This window comes from Tenrec ecaudatus, chromosome 10 (genome assembly GCF_050624435.1).
Source record: "Tenrec ecaudatus isolate mTenEca1 chromosome 10, mTenEca1.hap1, whole genome shotgun sequence".
NCBI lineage: Eukaryota > Metazoa > Chordata > Mammalia > Afrosoricida > Tenrecidae > Tenrec > Tenrec ecaudatus.
Window position 1 is genome coordinate 18141709 of NC_134539.1, and position 18870 is coordinate 18160578.

Genomic DNA, 18870 nt, shown 5'->3' on the forward strand with positions numbered 1-18870 from the left:
AGAACCAAGAGCGTTCCCACCCCAACCCTACAGTCTGCGATAGCATATAATCTGCTTCCTCTACTCCGGAGTAGGTGCCATTAACCCTCCCTTTCAAAAACACCCTCAACCTCACTGCCATTGAGTCCATGTGGCTCCTAGCAGCCCTGCAGGACAAGGTGGAATGGCCGCTGTGGACTTTGGAGCCTGTAAGTGTTTACAGGAGTTGAAAGCCTCATCTTTCCCCCGTGGTTCAAACTGCTGACCTGGCAGTTAGGATTCAGACTGAAGAGCCCCCAAGGGTTGGCTCCAAAGGTTAGCACAGCTGATTAAAGAGGGAACCTGGGTCCAAACTTAGTTCTGGAGGATTCTAAAGCTATCCATTCCTACATGCGTCTCTGTATACCAACTAGGACAGCAGAAAGACCCTCACTGTGAAAACTCCAAACCAGAACAAATTCACTTCCACCAAGTCAATTCTGTGTTGAAAAAGCAGCTCTCTTCTTGTATGGACTGTGTTATTTTAGGTCATGATTTTACAATTAAATTAGATTGTAGTTACTGAAGTGAGTCTATGAAACAGGAATGAATGTGTTCTGTCTCAGGATGGCGTCATTCATGTTCACATTAAAATGCTCTCCTGGGCGAGTGAAAGACAGAATATCAAGTAACAAGGCCCTCTTTGCCCACCCTTGCCCACTCACTGCCCACCTACCTGCAGAAATGACCCACCACAAAGCCGGCTTTTAATTAGACATTAAAGCACATGTTCCTCACGTCAACCCTAAGGTGGATAAATTTGTTTCTATTTCTTTCTCCTTTGCCCTCCTCTCCAGATGACACTGCACGGTCCTGGGAAGTGTAAGGCTTGCTTTTGACAAGCGTTCTCTCTCTCTCTCTCCTTTCTCTTCTTTTTTTAATTGGTTTAAAGTTGTTTGTGATTTTCTGACCATTTAGGGTATAGATGTTTATTATACTCTTGTTGCTATAATTAAACAATGCGTGTGAATCCAAAGAGTTTATTTTCCAAGGCGAGTCAGAGCTTGAACAAGCCTACGCCGGAGCAGAAATGTTCTCTCTGGAAATGTCAGTGCACCGAGCTCTTCTGCCTGCCCAGCGTGGTCTGTACAGCACGCGGCATGGGGAGGGTCTCAGTCATCGAGGTCTAGATGTAAAGGACCTATTTAGGTGGTCACTGCTCTTGACCCACCAGATGCAGGTGGTTCACCCATCTGATGCTGCAAGATGGTTTTACTTATTCTGAAAACACATGAGGGCAAGCATGCAGTCCATGAGGGCAAAATGTGTCCGATCTGAGAATCCACACATATTCAAAGAGGCCCTCGGGTTGTCTGTCAGGTTGTCATATGGTGGTGCCTTGTGTGTTATGGTTCTGGAAGCTGTTACTGGTATTTCAAGTATCAGCAGAGTCACGTGAAGGGAAAGGGCTTCAGCAGTGCTGGTGGACAGTGAAGAAGGACTAGGCTGTCCGCTTCAGAGGAAGGAGTTCCAGACAACCTTGCAGTTGGCTGTGGAACATGGTCAGGTCCGGAGAACCCTCCTGAACAGCGACAGCTAAGCTAAGAACCATTGTGCGCAGTGCCGGGCCAGGAGGCACTTTGTTCTGTCGTACACATGATCGCCATGGCTCAGAACCGCCTGGATGGGTCCTGACCACAACCACGGTCAAATCGGAGCAGGAGGGCTCAGAAGACAGACCGCAAACAGTAACGGGGAGGTTGTTTTAGGAAAACATTAAGGATCTTTACAGAGCTTCCTAAAATTCAGCGGAAACCCCAGTATCTCCAACAGAATGGCGTTGTCCCTGTGTTTGTACAACGGATTACAATTCAGAATTGGTCCTAGTTTTCTTTTCCTACCAGGGGTTGGTTGTGTGGGATCCAACGTCACAGTCAAAACACTTGGATGTGGAAAAAAAAAAACAACCAAAAATGACTGTTTGTTGACCTTCGCAGTCAAGTGAAATTTCTGATGTACACTTTCCTGTAGGTGCCCCGGTGCATTCAGGTAATTCAGCAAGGTAAATGAGTGCCTCCCAATATGTGCAGTCCAAATTAGTCGTGAGGGCCAGCATCATTTCTCCTCTGCCTCCCAGCCTCTTCCTGGGGTGTAAGAAGGTATCTGGGGGGGCTTACCTGGCCGCTCAGGTGGAACAGGTCCTACCAGCTCTGGCGTTGGGAGACATTTCGTGATATACTACCGTTGGGGCTGCCGCTAGTTGCAGTGTTGCTGCCGCCCACTCCTGGTGACCTTGAATATGTGCAGGCAACGGCGGAAGGCTGGCAGGCCTCTGCGTTCTCCAGGACTGTGCTAACCCACGAGAAACAGTCAGTGCTTGAGGTGAAACGGAACATGTCAACTATTAATTACAGGTTGGGTGGCTTGGGGCATAATTTAATTGCTTCGGTTATAGTTTTGAAGGCCCTTCTGCTGAATTTGCTGTCTGTTATTTTAGATGTGCCGTGTGGAATTACATTTTGCATGGCCGTAACAAGCACAATCTAATCAAACGCCGTGGCTCTTTCAGATAGGATTTAGTCATTGAATAAACATGCCCTGTTGCCTTGTTTCTCAGTGGTGTCTAAAAGAGTGAACGATTGTTTCAACATCCAACAAATAATTTTGAAACATAACAAAGGCTGACAGAAGTGACAAGCATTTGATTTTGTTTGAATCAAGCCCAAGATTCATTCCACTTGCTGCATACATTTCTAGTTCTCCAAATAACCGCTCAAAAGAATATGAAGTCTGAGAGCAACTTGGGCCTCCAGTAGTCATGCTCACCAAACATTTTGCTTGTTACCTTCGTATGGAAGAAGGCACGAGGTGCTGGGTAGTGGTTGTGCTAACCCTACTGGCAACTTCATGTACATCAGCTCGGGCCATTTTGACTCACTGGGCTTCCATTGGCTGATTCCCGAAAGTAGATTGGCAGGGCCTTCTTGCTTAGCTGCTCTTCCTGGGAGCTCTGCGAAAATCTGTTCCAAATCATCTGTTCAACATGCAAGCTTGCAGTGACAGACAAGCGGAGGCTGTGTATGGGATGCGTTCGCTTAGACTAGAACCTGAGTCTCTCACCTAGAAGACAGTTTTCCACTGAATCACTACTGCCCTTACTGCCCGGGAGTGAAGCTAATTCAAGCAGGTCACAAAGCAATAGGCTCAGGAAAAGAGATGCCAATAAGTTCAAGTTGATCTAAAATGGTTCCAGTGTTTCCCCTGCATAACTTTTAGAAGGAATTACCAAGATCAGAATATTTCATAGTCAGTCAAGTAGTACAGGACGTAAGAGGATTAAAATGTCTTATTATTAGGAGGGAGAGATGGGAGAACTTCACTTCTGCTGTGCCCAATCATGGGAATTTCACTGGAGGCAAATGCCTACTGCTGGTGTCCAGTGGGATGATAATGTTCAGTGTACAGACAGAGTCATAGCTTAGCTTTAGCCAGAGACAAATTTAACCACAGTGGGCTGTCAGTTAAGCACTGCCCTCCCGTGGGCCCAACCCAGCAGCTGCTCTGCGGGAGAAAGATGAGACTTTCTACTCCTGTCAAGATTTACGGCCTCAGAAACTCAGAGGGACACTTCTCCCTTGACCCACAGGACCACTGTGTGTCAGGATCAATTTGATGGTTGTGTCTTGGAATGATGAATTGTTTAAACATACAAATGACTCTGGGTTGACCAGCGTTTAGCATAACAATCCACTGTGGCCGTGCTATCAGGTCAGCTTCTACCCATGGTCACCCATGGCCACCCATGGCCACCCATCCACCCATGGCCACCCATGTGCAACAGAAGGAAACGGGTTCTTCCCCAGCCACCCGCACGGTTGATTTTCTGTTTGAGCCCATTGTTGCAGCCACTGTGTCAATCCGTCTTGCCCATGGTTCTTTGTATGAAGGTCCTTGGATGAAGCAGCTCCTTGCTAATCTTATCTCAAGGGCCTTCCAATGTGAGACACTCACCGTCTGCCACGATGTCAGACCATGCTCCACTGCTGTGCCTAAGGTTTGCCGTGACTGAGTTTCTCAGATTGCTCCTTGTTCCCAGCGTGTCTTAGTTTGGAAGGACCACTGACACCTGTCCACCTGTAAGTGATCCTGCCGGTGTTTGAAATCCCTGCAGAATCTCCAGCATCACCGCAGCGTCGCCAACTGATGGATGAAAGACAAGAGGCTGCAACATTATTCCTTAATAGACTCCCTCATGACTCCAAAAAAGTCACATATATTAAAAAGCCCAGAGCAGAACACGATCAGCATTCAGAGAGGAGGTAAAGAGAAGTTATAAAACTAGTTCCAGGTAACTCAGAAGCATGCTTGGTTTCTTATTTGGGGCCTATCGCTCTAACTTGAGAGACACCTGCAGTTTCACCTGACGTGCTTGGCCACTGCCCAGAATTTTGCCAACTTAAGCCCACTAGCCACCCCAGCGGGGTAAAAGATGGGAGTCCGCTTCCACAAAGTTTATAGCTTTTGAAATGCTAAGGGGCAGTTCTGTCCGAGGGCGTCTGTGTGAGTTGGAATTGACTTAAAGGCAGTGGACTTAGTCTATCTTACATTTGGTTCTAAGCGGATTGGTTAACTGGCTGGACAGATTCGAAGGTGACTTTCTCATCCGTACCTCCTGGGGTCGGGGGTCTTCTTTAACCCTTTCCCCTCCGTGCATGGCTTGTAATTTGCCTCTAAGCAATGGGCCATTGAGGATGTGATAGGCTGTCCCTCCTGAGATGACACTACGTTAAGTGGACAAGGCCACCTTGTAAGGAGACTTGCTCGACAGTCTTTTGATGGTTCCCATTGGCTCTGAAGAAGCAAACCACCATTAGTTCCACGGCCACTAGCAATGATTGCTGCCAACAACCTGGAAGTTTGGAAGCAGCCTTCCCCTGGGCCAGCCTCCAGCTGAGAACTAACTCCTCCCTGGCTGACACCTTGAGTGCAGGCTCAGAAAGGATGCAGATGAGCTGGGTCGACTTCTGAGCCACAGAAATAATTTGATAATAAATGTTGGTTATTCTTAGCCGCTATGTTGATGGTGATTTGTTACATAGCATCGTCAATGAATGCATCTGGTTTCCGAAACACTTAACAGACAGATACTGCTGCTTAAATCAGCCATTCATGGTGACAGAGGAAGAGTCCATTGACAGGGAGACAGACATGATATAAAAAGAAAGAAAAGAACTCAAAAAAAGTACTGAGCCAACTGAATCAATGTCATATAGATGGTGATCACGTGATGCAGTATCATTTCTGATGAGTCCATTCCCAATATGAACAAACAATTACATCCACAGGGCTCAGTCAACAAGTAGAATGTCAATCTCATAAAGTAAAACCTTTGCATGAAGCTAAAGGTCTATGGAATGCAACTGTGACAAGAGCTCCATCAGTCTTGGATGTTGCGTTGGATGTGTTGGACCGTGGATCTTGGATATGTTTGATTATGAGAGTTTTATCCTATTTATTAAAACAACAGTGAATGATCTAAGGTAAACTAATCATGTATGCCTGCTACAGTATGAGAGATCCAAATGAATCTGAAATGAAACTGAAGTGATCATTTTAAGTTACAAGTCATTGCTTGGGCTGAGAAGTCAAGTATCCCTCACTTGTCAGAAGCACATGCGTACCTCAGCCTCCAATCTGAGCAGGAAGGGTATCTGGAGTTGGAAATAGCAAAGAAGGCTGCTCAGAGGGTGCTAAGGTAGTGTAGGTGGGGTTTGTCTTTGTAGGGTGCTGTGTGGGGGAGACAGAGGTGCTTTGGTCTGTGAAACAACAAGGGAGCCATCCACTCCAAGAACCCGCTGCCATTGAGTCCATTCTGACTCACAGCCACCCTCTAGGACACAGGACCACTGCTCCATAGGGTTCCCAGGTGTCAATCTTTAGGAAGCAGGCTGCCTCCTCTGTTTTCCATGGAGTGCGGCATGGGTTCGAATCACTGACCGTTTGCTTAACAGCCTGACACTGACGCCTCTGGGCCTCTATGCTCCTTCCCTAACAGTTCCTGCTTCAGAGAAAGCCTGCGTGGATGGAATTGGCAAGGCCTCTTCCCCAGGGAATCCCCAAATAATTCTGCGCATTCCTTCTATCTGTCAAGTTACCACGGCCAACCTCGATTTAGGGGCCAGAGGACATTAGAATGGACATCTCGGAGACAGGCCCAGTAAGGAGACTCTGTGGTTGACCTTTAGTCTACTTCAAGGGCACCCAGGATCCCCTCGTATTAGTCATATGACAAAGTAGAATTTGCATATGATCATATCATCTTCTTTCGGAAAGAAAAGCAAGAGAGAGAGCTTTCTTCACATGCCTACATTTTTATGGGCATGAGGAACCTAGGAGCGGGAAGCCAGATTAGTCATGTGGTTTCTTAGGTGCCTAAGAAAAGTTGGGATTTACTGGCTTGGCTTTTCCTATACCTCTGGATTTTCCTCCCTATAATGAGGATCACGTAGTCATTGTGTAATGTGAGATTATTCCATAAATGTAGCAGCCAGAGGCAGCAAAGGAGAAAGGAATGAGAGAAGGAAGAACAAGGAGAAAGAGAGGGAGGGAAAGCAGAGTGAAGGCTCGCTCAGCCGACCGGAACCTCCGTGGCTTGTTCAGAGATAAGATTGAGCTTGTTTGTCATTTTGAAGGAAATGAGAATCACTTGTGTGTGATGACCCAGTCAGTGCATTTATCTTAAGGAAAGGATTTTAAATGTCACACGTATATATTTTTGTATTATCTTTTGCTTAGGTTACTGAGATTTAATGACACAAGACATTATGGAATATGCACAGTGTGTGATAAAGCCATTCATTTTTTCTGATAGCAAGGGACAGGGGAAGGGACACTAAGATAAGCAACATGTGACCTCTCAAAAGCAAGTTAACCCCAGAAGAGCCCCAGCCTGCTGAACTGGGAGGGCGAATCGTTGGCTGGTCTGCAGCCTCCCCTTCACCCTATGCTGCCCCCACTCCCCCACCCCATCATGTTAAAACTCCGGCTGCCTGTGTTATCTCTTCCACAAGCCAGAGGGTCCTGCAGCTCCCCTTCAACCCTAGGCAAGAAGAGCTATTAGAAATTGGTTGGCATTCATGTTTAGCCTGCTGTTGAATTTAAACATTTAGCCAACTCTGTCTGCCCTCTAGTCAATTCCTACTCACAGTGACCCTGTGGGGCAGCATAGAACTGCCCAGGGGTGGGGGCCTGGGGGCGGGGTGTTCCAAGCCTGGAACGCTTGATGAGAGGAGACAGGCTCCTCTTTCTCCCGCAGGACGGTTTGTGGTTTTTGAAATGCTGACCTTGTGGTTAGCAGTCTGGTACAGAGCCCACGATGCCGCCTTCCACCGTGGCATTCTGTGTGGGTGATCCCGGGTGCTGTCTCACTGGCAAGGAAATCAATGGAAGTGTACAAGTGACTCTCCCTGAGACGGTATCTAAGAACATGAGAACTGCCTTCCAGGCAAGTGCTGTCCTGTGATGGATGAATTTGGCCTGTCCTGAAGACCGAAGGAGGAGAAAGGGGGATCCAGTTAGCGAAGGGGGAGAAGCGTTAGAGAATGCACGGCTTGCCTTGATGGGAGAATGTAGCAGTCCCAGGGGATGAACCAGGGGCAGTACATTCTTGATCGCTAACGACGTTCACATGAATTCTGGCACCAAGCTGCCAGGGATGTTGTAGACAGCCTCCTTCGGTTAGTCCTCCTTAGTGATTACACAGTAGCTCGCACATATCTTTTTCTGTGTCTTTCTTTTGTTATGTTCTATCTTCTCACCTAGTACATGATGGTGATTAATCTATTGGACACTCTTATGGATTAGGAACCACCAAGTGATGGCTCCACATTTTCCAATTGAATACTTGCCACAAGAACCCAAGAATGGAGCGAGTGTTCTGAAGACTGATGGTGTTGATTGTATGAGGTGATTGAATTGTAGAACATGGGAATTACAGCCTGTGAAACTGTTGGGAAAAAGAGAGTCTGCAGCATGCAGGATCCCTCTTTTTAAAGGAAACCGAGGCTCAGGAAGCAAAGCACCTGGCTTAGGGCAAAACCTTAGCAACGCCGGGCTCTTTACCACCAAACAGTGCAGCTTCCGGAGCCAATTAGCAGCTGCATGGACGTTTGGAGGAGAATGGCCATAGGCTGTAGTCAATGGGAAAAACTGTCTCTTAAGTAAACTCTTTCTATTTCCCACCAGCTAATTGGAGACAGGCGTGAAGAGGAAGGAATTAGTTCCACTCCTCGGCTGCCAGGCCGAGCTGGGTGCCAGGCCGAGCTGGATGCCAGGCCGAGCTGGGTGCTGAGTCCAGGAGAGGGTGGCAGAGGGGGGAGGGCGAGTGCAAGGAGAGCTTTGTCATTGAGATCCTAGGAGCCCTTGCTCTGGCAGTGGTTTGGAAGGACCACATCGATCATTTATGTGCTGCGATTTTGTTCATTGACAACTGCACAATGATCAGCTAAAACTTGCCCTGACATTTCATTCATAAAAGCGGCAGTGGTGGCCACTGATTTTAGGAGGCCATGTCGTGTCTACACAAGAGTTCTCATGTGGTCCATTGTAAGTCACCATCCAACTGAGAGCCCTTTATAGAACCCCAGAGGACAGGATTGATCATCTTTCTATAAAGGGACCGATGAAGAGATACCAACAAACCAACAGCGGAGCGTTTGAACTATGCATTCCCTCCACAGACATCCCCGAGCTCCATAGAGTCAAAGTCCATCGTAAACCAGTTTCTGTTGAGGATGAACAATTTCAGCTCCCGGACGTGAGAGTGTGAGAATAGAACGCAGAACACGATGCAAGCGTCGGAGTGTGCTTTTGACCCGGTGTGAGCTGTTGAAACCCCCAAGTTGTCTTCATTTTTATGCTGCTTGTATTGTGGGTATTCCAACCCCGACGCCTCCCTTTGAAAAGTGTTGTCCCCTGTCTCTTGAGCATGCATTGTCTAATAAATGATTCTCAGCAAGTACGTCAAGGAGGTGCGTTAGTCTATGGGGCGCATTTAAAGGCGCCCCTTACATCGGCTCCGGGTTGGCAGTGTGCCCTGTTCCAGGCTGTCTTCACAAATGTGCGTCAATCACAGCTTTCCAGCGGAATGTACGTCTTTGTACAAGGAGCCTCTGAGGAGAGCCATGGCCTGATAGACGATACAATAGTCGAGAGCGGGGAAGCCAGGGACTGATGGACAGCCTGGGCCTCTCACGCACTCCTACAGCAGTCATCCCCTGTGAGCATGTGCCTTCCCCTCCAGCACATCAGAAGACCACTGATTGTCCCGAGGGGCTCGCGATGTCGGTGTGTTTTAAGCAGAATGCTGCATGAATGAGTGTGTGTGTCCAGCCCCTGCCTTTGAATCCTGGACCATTTAAATGGGAAATCCCTCTAAGCTGACTTTAGCCCGAGCAAGTCACTTTTCAGTAAGCGGGGATTAGGAACTGTCACTGTGACCAGCGCACTCTTGGACTTTAAACAGGGGGTGCTTAGTCCGCGCCTCGGAACCGCGTGCTCGAGTTGAGTCACTAGCTTTGTTTCGTTTCAACCACGTTTCAGGTCCGACTTCTAAGGGTCCTATCCAAGCAGGGAGAACCTTCAGCTCTTCACAAGCTACGAATTAATTTCTGGCACCAATGCCAGCGACAGCTTTCTCTAGACTTGACGCCCTTCAGTAAGTCCTGCAGGGCCTGCTGGCGAATTACAGCATTCGCTGACACTCAGCCGGAAGGACTTTTTCTCACTTGCTTTTTTTTTTTAATGTTCACATTTACTTTATTTTGGTTTGCCACCGTCTGCTCTCTAATCTCTCGCCATGTGTAAGTTCCTCGCAGCAGTGTTGACAGGCTCTGTGGTCTCCTTGGGACGGTCCCTGCTGACCACCCGCCACTAGGTAGCACTGTGTGCCTTTGCCATTCGGGGGAGAGGGCCTTTCATCTAGCACACCCTGAGAGCACAGAAGTTGACCTGCTTTTCGGGTGGACCAACCTGCAGGTGTCAAAATAATCCAGATTTCCACATGAAATCCAGGGCGATGTTACAAATAAGCAGATGAAAATTATCCTCTTATGATGGTTTTTACAGTGGTCAAGGGAGCAGGAGAGGGTTCCAAAGGAAATATTTAGGCCATAGGTTTCTGCAAGAAGGTGCCAGCTGAGGTCTGAATTCAGTCAGGAATGCTTATGAGCAAGGCTCGGTATTTTGCCTGGGATGTTTCCTGCCTGGCAGGTGTCCGGCCTGGCAGATGGGGGTAAAAGGAAGAAGAAATTGGCTTAAATCTGTGTCCTTCCCTCCCTGGTGCCTTCAGTAGAAATTGAAAGTAGGAGCTTCCATTGAGCCTCAGGACCTCAGAAATCCTCCTGTCTCAGGAGGTCGTCTCTCCTGAGATGGAGACAAGGGGCGCTGCACTGAATGGGGTCCCTCTGAGAACCTCAAGGGACACTGCTGGCTTCTTAGGTGGCTGGGAGCAGCACCTTCGTGAGGTCGCTCTTGCTCACCCTGCAGAGTTCAAGCCACTGCCTAAAGAAAGCTGCCTGTGACGTGGGCTGTCAGCCAGGCTCTGGTTGAAGATCGGAACCTTGAGCTCACATAAGCTCCACAGAGGCCTCTGCAAGCAGCTTTTCATAGGGCTGATGAAGCAAACTGTATTCCTCTGGTTCCTGGAGGCTACCTCAGCCCCCACTACCAGGACCGCAGTACTGCTTCTCCATTCAGACTAGACCGGAACATGCACACAGGTATAGATAAGAGATGGGCGCTCACGACACACAGAATCCAGGAACAGGAGTGGGAATAGAGATACCAGAAGGGTAGGAGGAAGAGGGGGAGAGGAGTGGAGAGAACGGCAACCTATTGAAGTGATTGACACATAACCATACACCCCTCTACAGGGGGAAGAACAACAAAAACATGGGGGAAGGGAGGCAGCGGTCGGTGTGAGAGATGAAAATAATCACAATATACAATCTATCAAGGGGCCATGAGGTGGGGGGAGGGGGAGGAAGAGGAGCAGATACCATTGCTCAATAGAAAGTAAATGTCTAGAAAAGAATGAAGAAGGCAACATATGTACAAATTCGCCTGATGCAAGCGATGTATGGATTGTGACACGAGTTGCCAGTGTCCCCAATAAAATGAAAAAAAGTTTTCATTGGGTTTAATTATCAGCTTAAATTGCCCAGTTGCCAACCCAGACACCCAGCTTCCACGACTTCCCGGGCCTGCTTATTAAGACATCACTGAAGACTGCAACTAATGGTGGTCACGGGCATCGACACTGAGAAGGCTCTGTGAAGCTCATTGTTCCAGAAACGTGTCTGACTTTTCCCCTGGAAATAGTTGATTACGCTCATACGCTGCTCCCGTGTCTGGAAGTTTGGACGCAGCCCGTGACGGAAGGCTTTGAAAGGGGAGCGCCATGGAAGGGGCTCCATGGGCTCTTGCCCTGGACGCATTCCTGTCACTGCAGTGTAGTCCTAACTGCGCAGCTCGTCCCAGGGTGAATGTAATTACCCTGGGATCAAGATCAAGTTTGAGGGTGCACCGGGATAATTGCCTTGAAGTTTGACGTCGGTGGTATGATCTTTCTCAAAGGGGTGTGTTTGATGGCCATTTTATTTCCCATTTGGCTGTCTTCGGGCTGAAAATCAATTACGCCTGTTTAACTTTGCCAATAAGAAATTGTGTGGATTGTGAAGGAGCCCTCTCTTCTTGGACGCTGACTTTTCTACTCTTACGGTGACTTAGTCTATTTTTATCCTTCTGTGCTCTATTAAGTCAGAAACATAATTTCTCTAAAACCTGACCCCACAAACGTTGTCGTTGTCGTTTTAAATCTGATATTGAAAGTGTCACCATTTGGGAGGTTGACAAGAAGGCAAAATTCCAAATGGAGTTACTCCTTGTTCTGGATAAAAACTGTTCCTAATGTTGTGAAGACTGAATCTCAACTTGAACCCCTGGATCATGGTTACAAACACATCACATGTAAGACGGCTGGAATACACCCTGCGGGTGCCTGAAGCATCCACGAAGCTACCAGCGTCCGACGCTGCTGAAATGGAATTCAAACTCCCTCAGCAGCTCATTTTCAAAATGGATTTTGACCAAAGGGTGCCTAGCCTACGCTGTGGTCTTTTGAATCACCTCTTATACCCAAGGATATATAATATGCAGGATACAGAGGGTCAATTATGAACAGTTCATTTGACGTGATATAGGCAAGTTGACGGTGTCTGTACTAGTGATGGAGCTGCTAAGTAAACCTAGTTGACCTGGGGTGAACCCCCCCCCACACACACACACACTCTGCCCTCTGCTTTAGCTTTTTTCCCCTTTTATTATTTTTTAGATTTCAGACATGGCTCCTTGTGCCTTCATTTAAATCAGAGGAACCTGTCATAACATCAAAAGAAATGGAACAAGCGTATCTGGGTAGCTACCGTTCCCGTATCACAACGTATACGGATTTCCTACCAGTAAGGGGTGTAAGGAAGACCTCTTCTCACCATGACTCTGGGTTGTTTTTGTTGGTGGTGGTGGAGTTTTATTTTTTAGGAGTAGCCATTCTTCCCCTTTCTCCTTACCTCTCAATGTTTCCATCTTTGCCTTTAAACTGTTTGCACAGACTCATGTCTTCTTTCGCTCTACAGACAGGGCATATGAGCGTTCACTCAGCACTGTGTCCCTCTAGCTCAAGACGCTGCGCTATCATTGTAACGTGAATGGTTTCTTCCTCCTGCACATAACAACAGCCATATTTGTGGCAGAAAAAGAGCTATCGGAGATGATCTATGCACGGTCTTTTCTGTGGTTGAAACGGAAAACATTCAAGTTCACTAGTGATGAATCACATGGCCCCAAACACAGGAAAAGATGCTCAAGATCATCAGTCCTTAAACAAATGTGAATCGAGACCACAAGGAGCCTCTGTTTCACGCTCACTAGAAGTGCTTCAGTTAAGAAACTTGAAAATAACAAGTGTTGGCAAGGATGCAGAGCCATCGGCTGGTCGGACAATGTGGAAAGCCACTTGGCAGTTCCTGAAAATGGTGAATATTACCACAGGACCTAGCAATCCTTCTCCTAGGGAAACCCCAGAGCAGAGCGGAGACAGATACTTGTATGTCAGTGTTCACAAGCACACGTGTCCATCCGCAGGTGGCCAAACAAAGATGTGGCCTAGGCAGAGACCAATGTTATTCAACCGGAAAGCTGCACAAAGTCCCAGGACATGCAACAGCAGGGATGAACCTTGGAAACGGTGAAATACGATAGACGTAAAAGGGCATTTGTTTATGATTCCATGCTTATGAACTATCTAGAATCTGCTAATTCACAGAGACAGGCAGTAGATTAGAGGTTCCCAAGGGCTGGAGAAGGGGGTCATGGACAGTTACTGCTTAAAAGACAGAGTTTCATTTGGGCTGATAACCTTAAAAAATAACTGCTTAACAAGGGTTTAAATGGCAAATTTTATGATACACACACATCTATGACCACATATTTTTTAAGTGAAGAAGTGATTACGTATTCTAGTGGTGTTTCTGTACTCTAATGATCTCAAAAGAATGGGTACTTGAACTTTATATAATAGTTCCGTTCAGAATTGTAAGGCAATTTATGTACAAGCAAGCGGGGTGAGCGCTACGTCTTATTTACAATAGAAGAGATTGTTTAGCTGACTACCTTTTTAAGCTACCCCTCTTTTCTTTGTGAAAATGGAAACCCTAAGTTCATCTTGTAGGATGCAAATCATAGATTTTTAAATATCGACATGAACTGACCTTTCTTCACGCACTCTCTATTAACGATCACTATATGCTAGCTGATTTGCATTATGCCATAAAAAGTTGAAAGACTTGTTTGAACCTTACTGGAGAAACATAAATACTGCAAATAAGCATTTCTCTGTGGCCTTCTACTTTTCTATGTAGAACCAGTAGCCCTCCCCACCACCAAAAAAAATAAAGTCTGTTTGTTTTCCTGTTGTGGTTATTGTTGCTGTTTTTCACTTCAGGGCATTGACTACAGCATGTCCTCGGTAGGTGCTTTGTAACAAAACTCAAATCCAGAAATTTTGCCATGATTTTTGTACAAAGTTTGTGTTAACTAAATCTTCTATGAAATTAAAGAGTTCTCAGAAGAAAAATGTCCTCTCTCTACCAAAGAGCCTCCGAACCAGACCCATTGCCAGTGAGCTGATTGTGAGTCACCATGAGCCTTTATCCGATGGAGGAGAGCTGCTCCCAAGGGGTCCGACAGTGTGAAAAGTTTATGGGGAAGGAAGCCTAGTTTGTTTCTCCCTGAGAGCACTGATAGGTTTGAACTGCTGACTTTGTGACGCAATGTCAAACCCACAGAGCCACCTCCAGGGCTCTATAAATCACCTGCTCTCACCTGAGGTGCTGGGAAGCCGATGAGCTACTGATGTGAAGAGTTTAGGCATCAGGAGTTCTCTGGCATTTTCAAACGGGAGTGCCCGTTTGTGTGCGCAGACACACAAGTACTGTTTTCGGCGTCAGTGCTGACTCAAACCGACCCCTTGAGGATTTCCAAAGCCATAACTGTTGGTGGAAACAGAAAGCCCAGTCTGACTTTCATCAGCTGCTGATGGTTTTGAACCACCAACCATGTGAGTCTCAGCCCAACGCACAAACACCTCACCACCGGGGCTCCTGTTTGACTTGTTACCACCTTACAAAAGAGGAGCTTTGGAAGTTGGCTCCCCAGCAAATTCAGTTTTACCGCCCTCCTCTGTCAGCGTTGCGGTATTCTGGTGGAGACTATGACTGCAGGGTCATGCATGGTGGATAGGTTTCAGGAGCCTTCCCAACAGAAATAAACTATGAAGAAGGAACAAATGGACCGTATTTTAAAAGTTAGCCACTGAAATCTTTGTCAGTAGCACTGGAACATAGTCTGATACACCAAAAGCCCAACTCACTGCCATGCAGTTGGTTGCCGCTCATTGTGATCCTATAGGAAGACGAGGAATTGGAGAAGGAGAGGAAGAGAGTGGGAATTCTAGAAGGATAGTCCATGCAAGACCTGGACATAGGCCAAGCAGCAGGCATTTGAACAAAACGTGGAAATACACTCTATGGTTCAAAATCAGGAAAGGTATGTGTCAGGGTTGTAGCTGTCTCCCATACTTACTCATTCTGTCTGCTGAGCACGTAAAGCCTGAAGAACGCAGCCTCAGGATGGGAGGAAGACTCCTTAGCAAGCTGCGATATACAGATGACAGCTTTGTGGCTGAAGGTCACAGCCTTCGGTTAAAATCCCACCACTGGACCAGGTTCAACGTGGTCCATGAAGATAGATGGGCAGTAATTTCATTTGACTTGGCGTCAGGAGCCCGTCTGATGGAGTCAGGGGTCTGTGAAAGAGTCCGACCTTGAACCAGAAAGATCAATACAGTGACTGCAACAATGAGCTCTGCCACAACCACGACCAGGACGGCACAAAGCCAGGCCAAGTGTGGTTGACGTACACGGGCAGCAATGAGTTCGAACATCTAAGAACGCCACTGAGAGGGAGACAGAATTCGTTCTCTTCTCTAGTTTTCTTCTTGTAGTATGTAAGAACATAGGGGTGGGGCCCCAAAGGGCTTCAGTTTGGCTAAAGGTATGATGTTGAATATACTTATACCTTCTTACATTCACTTTCCGTCCGCTCAATAGGAAGTATAAGGTATAGTGATTTTGATTTTAAAATCCAAGGTGGGAAAACAAAGAAACCATACAGACCACTTAACAATAGTGTATAGTATTTTACCAAGGTGGAGTTTTTCCTTTTGAACATCTCATGTGTTCAGTCGGTATACTTTCTGAACAGGTTATCGCATGAGAAAATCATTCAATCGGATTTCTCTTACCATATGACTTTGGAAACTCATGTGTTAAGATGTAACCATATGATGCGGTAGAAACCAAGCATGAGGATAGTACGGAAGGCTCAGAAAGATGAATCGAGGCAGATGATCAGGGTGGTTAATGTAACGTTGACTCCTTGCTACCCTGACCTCCACAGACAAACGAGTGTCCGTTAGAAACTTGCCAGAAAGGAGATTCTGTCCTATGACTGCATTGTTGCAGTACAGCTGAGAAGGCAGATGACATTGGTGCGCTCCCAGGACTCCCTGGGCAACAAAAAGAACTTCTGATGACTGATGGGGGTGAACAGTGGTCAGGAGAGGAAGTAGGATGATGTAGTGAGCTATTCCCTAGGTGTGCATTCAAGAATCTGAGCTGCTGCGGTCTTCTTGAGCTGGGCACATAAATGATATCTTGATCCCTTTAATAAAAACATACAATAATATCAGGAACATGGCTGGCTATGTACCCCCTGGCATTACTTAATTCGCCCCATGTACTGGCTAGGAAGTATATTCGCACACGTCTGCAAGACTCCCGGGCATCCCTGTTCACCATCTTGTCCTACAGGCTTCTGGAAAGGGCTGTTTGACTATCTGAAAATTGTTTTGCCAGCAGCCTAATTGTGCCTAGCAGAAGCCATTTGGGTTGACCAGAAACTTACAAGGGAAGAGAATCGATTGGCTCTGGTAAAAAGCAAAGGGTGGCCACCGTCAGTAAATGGCTCCCCCCGGCCAATGACTCCAACAGAAGACTGGTGACGCACCGTCTGTCCAGACTGGTTTGGTTGCTCTAGAACAAGCTTGGGAGGACATGGCTGTTGGGTTTCACCCACTGTAGGCTGTGGCCCTGCAAAGAAGAATGAGAGTGACATTACCACATTCGAGTTGGACATTACCACAGCCAGAATGCCACAAGCACAGCATGCGAAGTCATCCCTTCCAGGTCTGCTCCAGGCTGAGTACAGTGGGACCTAATCCTTGTGGAGTCACGGACCACTCTCTGGACACGCCCTGAGGCTGCAGGAAGGCCGGCTTCGAAGGAAAAAGCAAGCCCAGCCCTGCTGTGCTAAGGAGACCTGACAGAATCCCTGCCCCGGGTGCCACCGAGACACGGATTCGACTATTTGAAAACAATTAAAAAGCCATCAAAGGCTTTTAGCATCAGTTATAATTACAGCCAGGATAATGCTCTTGGAAAAAAGACACACTTCACCAATTTAACTGAACTCAGAACTAAGCGAGGCGGAAATGAGAAGATGGGGTAACTTCTTAGGATAAGATTTTAAAGATCTCAGGGTTGATATTTCCAAAACATACTTATTTTTGTGGTAATTATTTTTTAAATAAACAAAGCGATGGGTTTGTGCCTTCCCTTCCTGTTTTGAGTTAGCCTCTGAAAAATCTTCCTGTGTCTCTCCCATTTCATCTCTCTGTTAGATGGTTTTAAAGGACTGGGTTAATTCTGATGTCAACCTGGAGACTGTTGAGGCACAGAGGGGTCAGAGAACATGTTTCTGGTCCCACGGGGAGCACATTTGATTCCAAAGAACTGTGTTCTCTGCAAGCTACATGCTGTTCTCTCCTGTGAATTCATTCACATTTTCTGGAGCAAGTAAACATCAGCATTCTCTTCCGAAATCCCCGTCTCCTGAGATTCAGGGTCAAGGGGTTTCTTTGCAAAAGCCAAGTACTTGAATTTGCACCTGGAAGACTTCCAAGCATTGGATGCAAGGCATCGTATTGTTTGCCATGGACCGTCTCTCCGTCACAGAAATCAAAAGTTGGAACCTCTGGCTAGGATGGTGTCCCTGAGACACTGATGGACTCTGTGTCTGTGTCCTCTGCCTTCTTTGAGTGGGTTTGCTTTCTTCAAATGCTGCAGGTGATTGGCCCAGGAGCCAGGGAGCTGGCTGGCTGAGAGCATGTGTGATTGGGAGCGTGTGGTGGTCACCCCGGTAACGCCAATTTCCATCAAGTCCTTCTGACCCAGGCCATCAGAAGGTGCGTCAGGGTCAAGCTCTCCTCCATAGGGTTTTCCACGGCTGATGCTGGACGAGCAGATCGCCAGACCTTCCTTTGGCGGTGCCTGTAGTTGGACTGGAGGAGCCCCTGCCTTTTGGGTGAGCTGCTGAAGTGAGTGCATTCACTGTTTGCACGGGTCCTGGATAGAGGCCCTCCTGATCCTATCTCCAGCTCCTCCCCTGCTTCCTCCTGCCCCTTGTCTCCTTGGAAGTGGTCATCGCAAATGTGTTTTCACTTCTCATGTCATTGGTTTTCCTAGCGCCTCGCACATATTCGCATTCCATCTTTCAGTTGGGTCGAGCTTTCAGAAGACACTGGACTAGGAAGCAGGGCCTGGAGATCTCCTGCTGAAACTGGTCCAGTGAAAACGCTATAGATGACAGGACTGTGGTCTGCAGCCCATCCTGGGGACGATGCGGGATGAGGCGATGTTGTGTTCCACTCTGCCCAAGAAGGCAGCTAACAGCAACACCAGCAATGTTTAAAGAATGGGTGGGGAAGCAAAGAAACTCACAGTATTGCCTCGTCGGATCCTAATCACTGTGATCTGGTGCCATGGTTTGGGTTGGGACTTGAGTGGACCCTTTGAAACACCTCTCGGTCCTATGCCCTCCTCACCATTTTGACGTGGGAGCCCGTTGTTGTGGCCGCCCTGTCAGTCCATCTTGCTGGGGGCCTTCCTCGTTTCCACGGCCCCTCTAGTTCATCAAGCATGATGTCCTCTGGCAAGAGCTGATCTCTTCTGATCTTTCCTAATCGTAGCAAGCAATAGCTGTCTCCTGATTAAGTTGTTAGGGAATACCCTTGCTATTTAACGGTAGAGAAACATGATTTGTTGTGTGTCAGAGACTCTTTGAAGGAACCCTGGGGGCAGAATTAGCTACACACTGAGCTGTTCAGCACAGAGTCAGTGGTTCAAACCCAGCGGTGGCCGGGGAGAAGGAGGAAGTGAAAGGGTGAGCAGCTCAGAA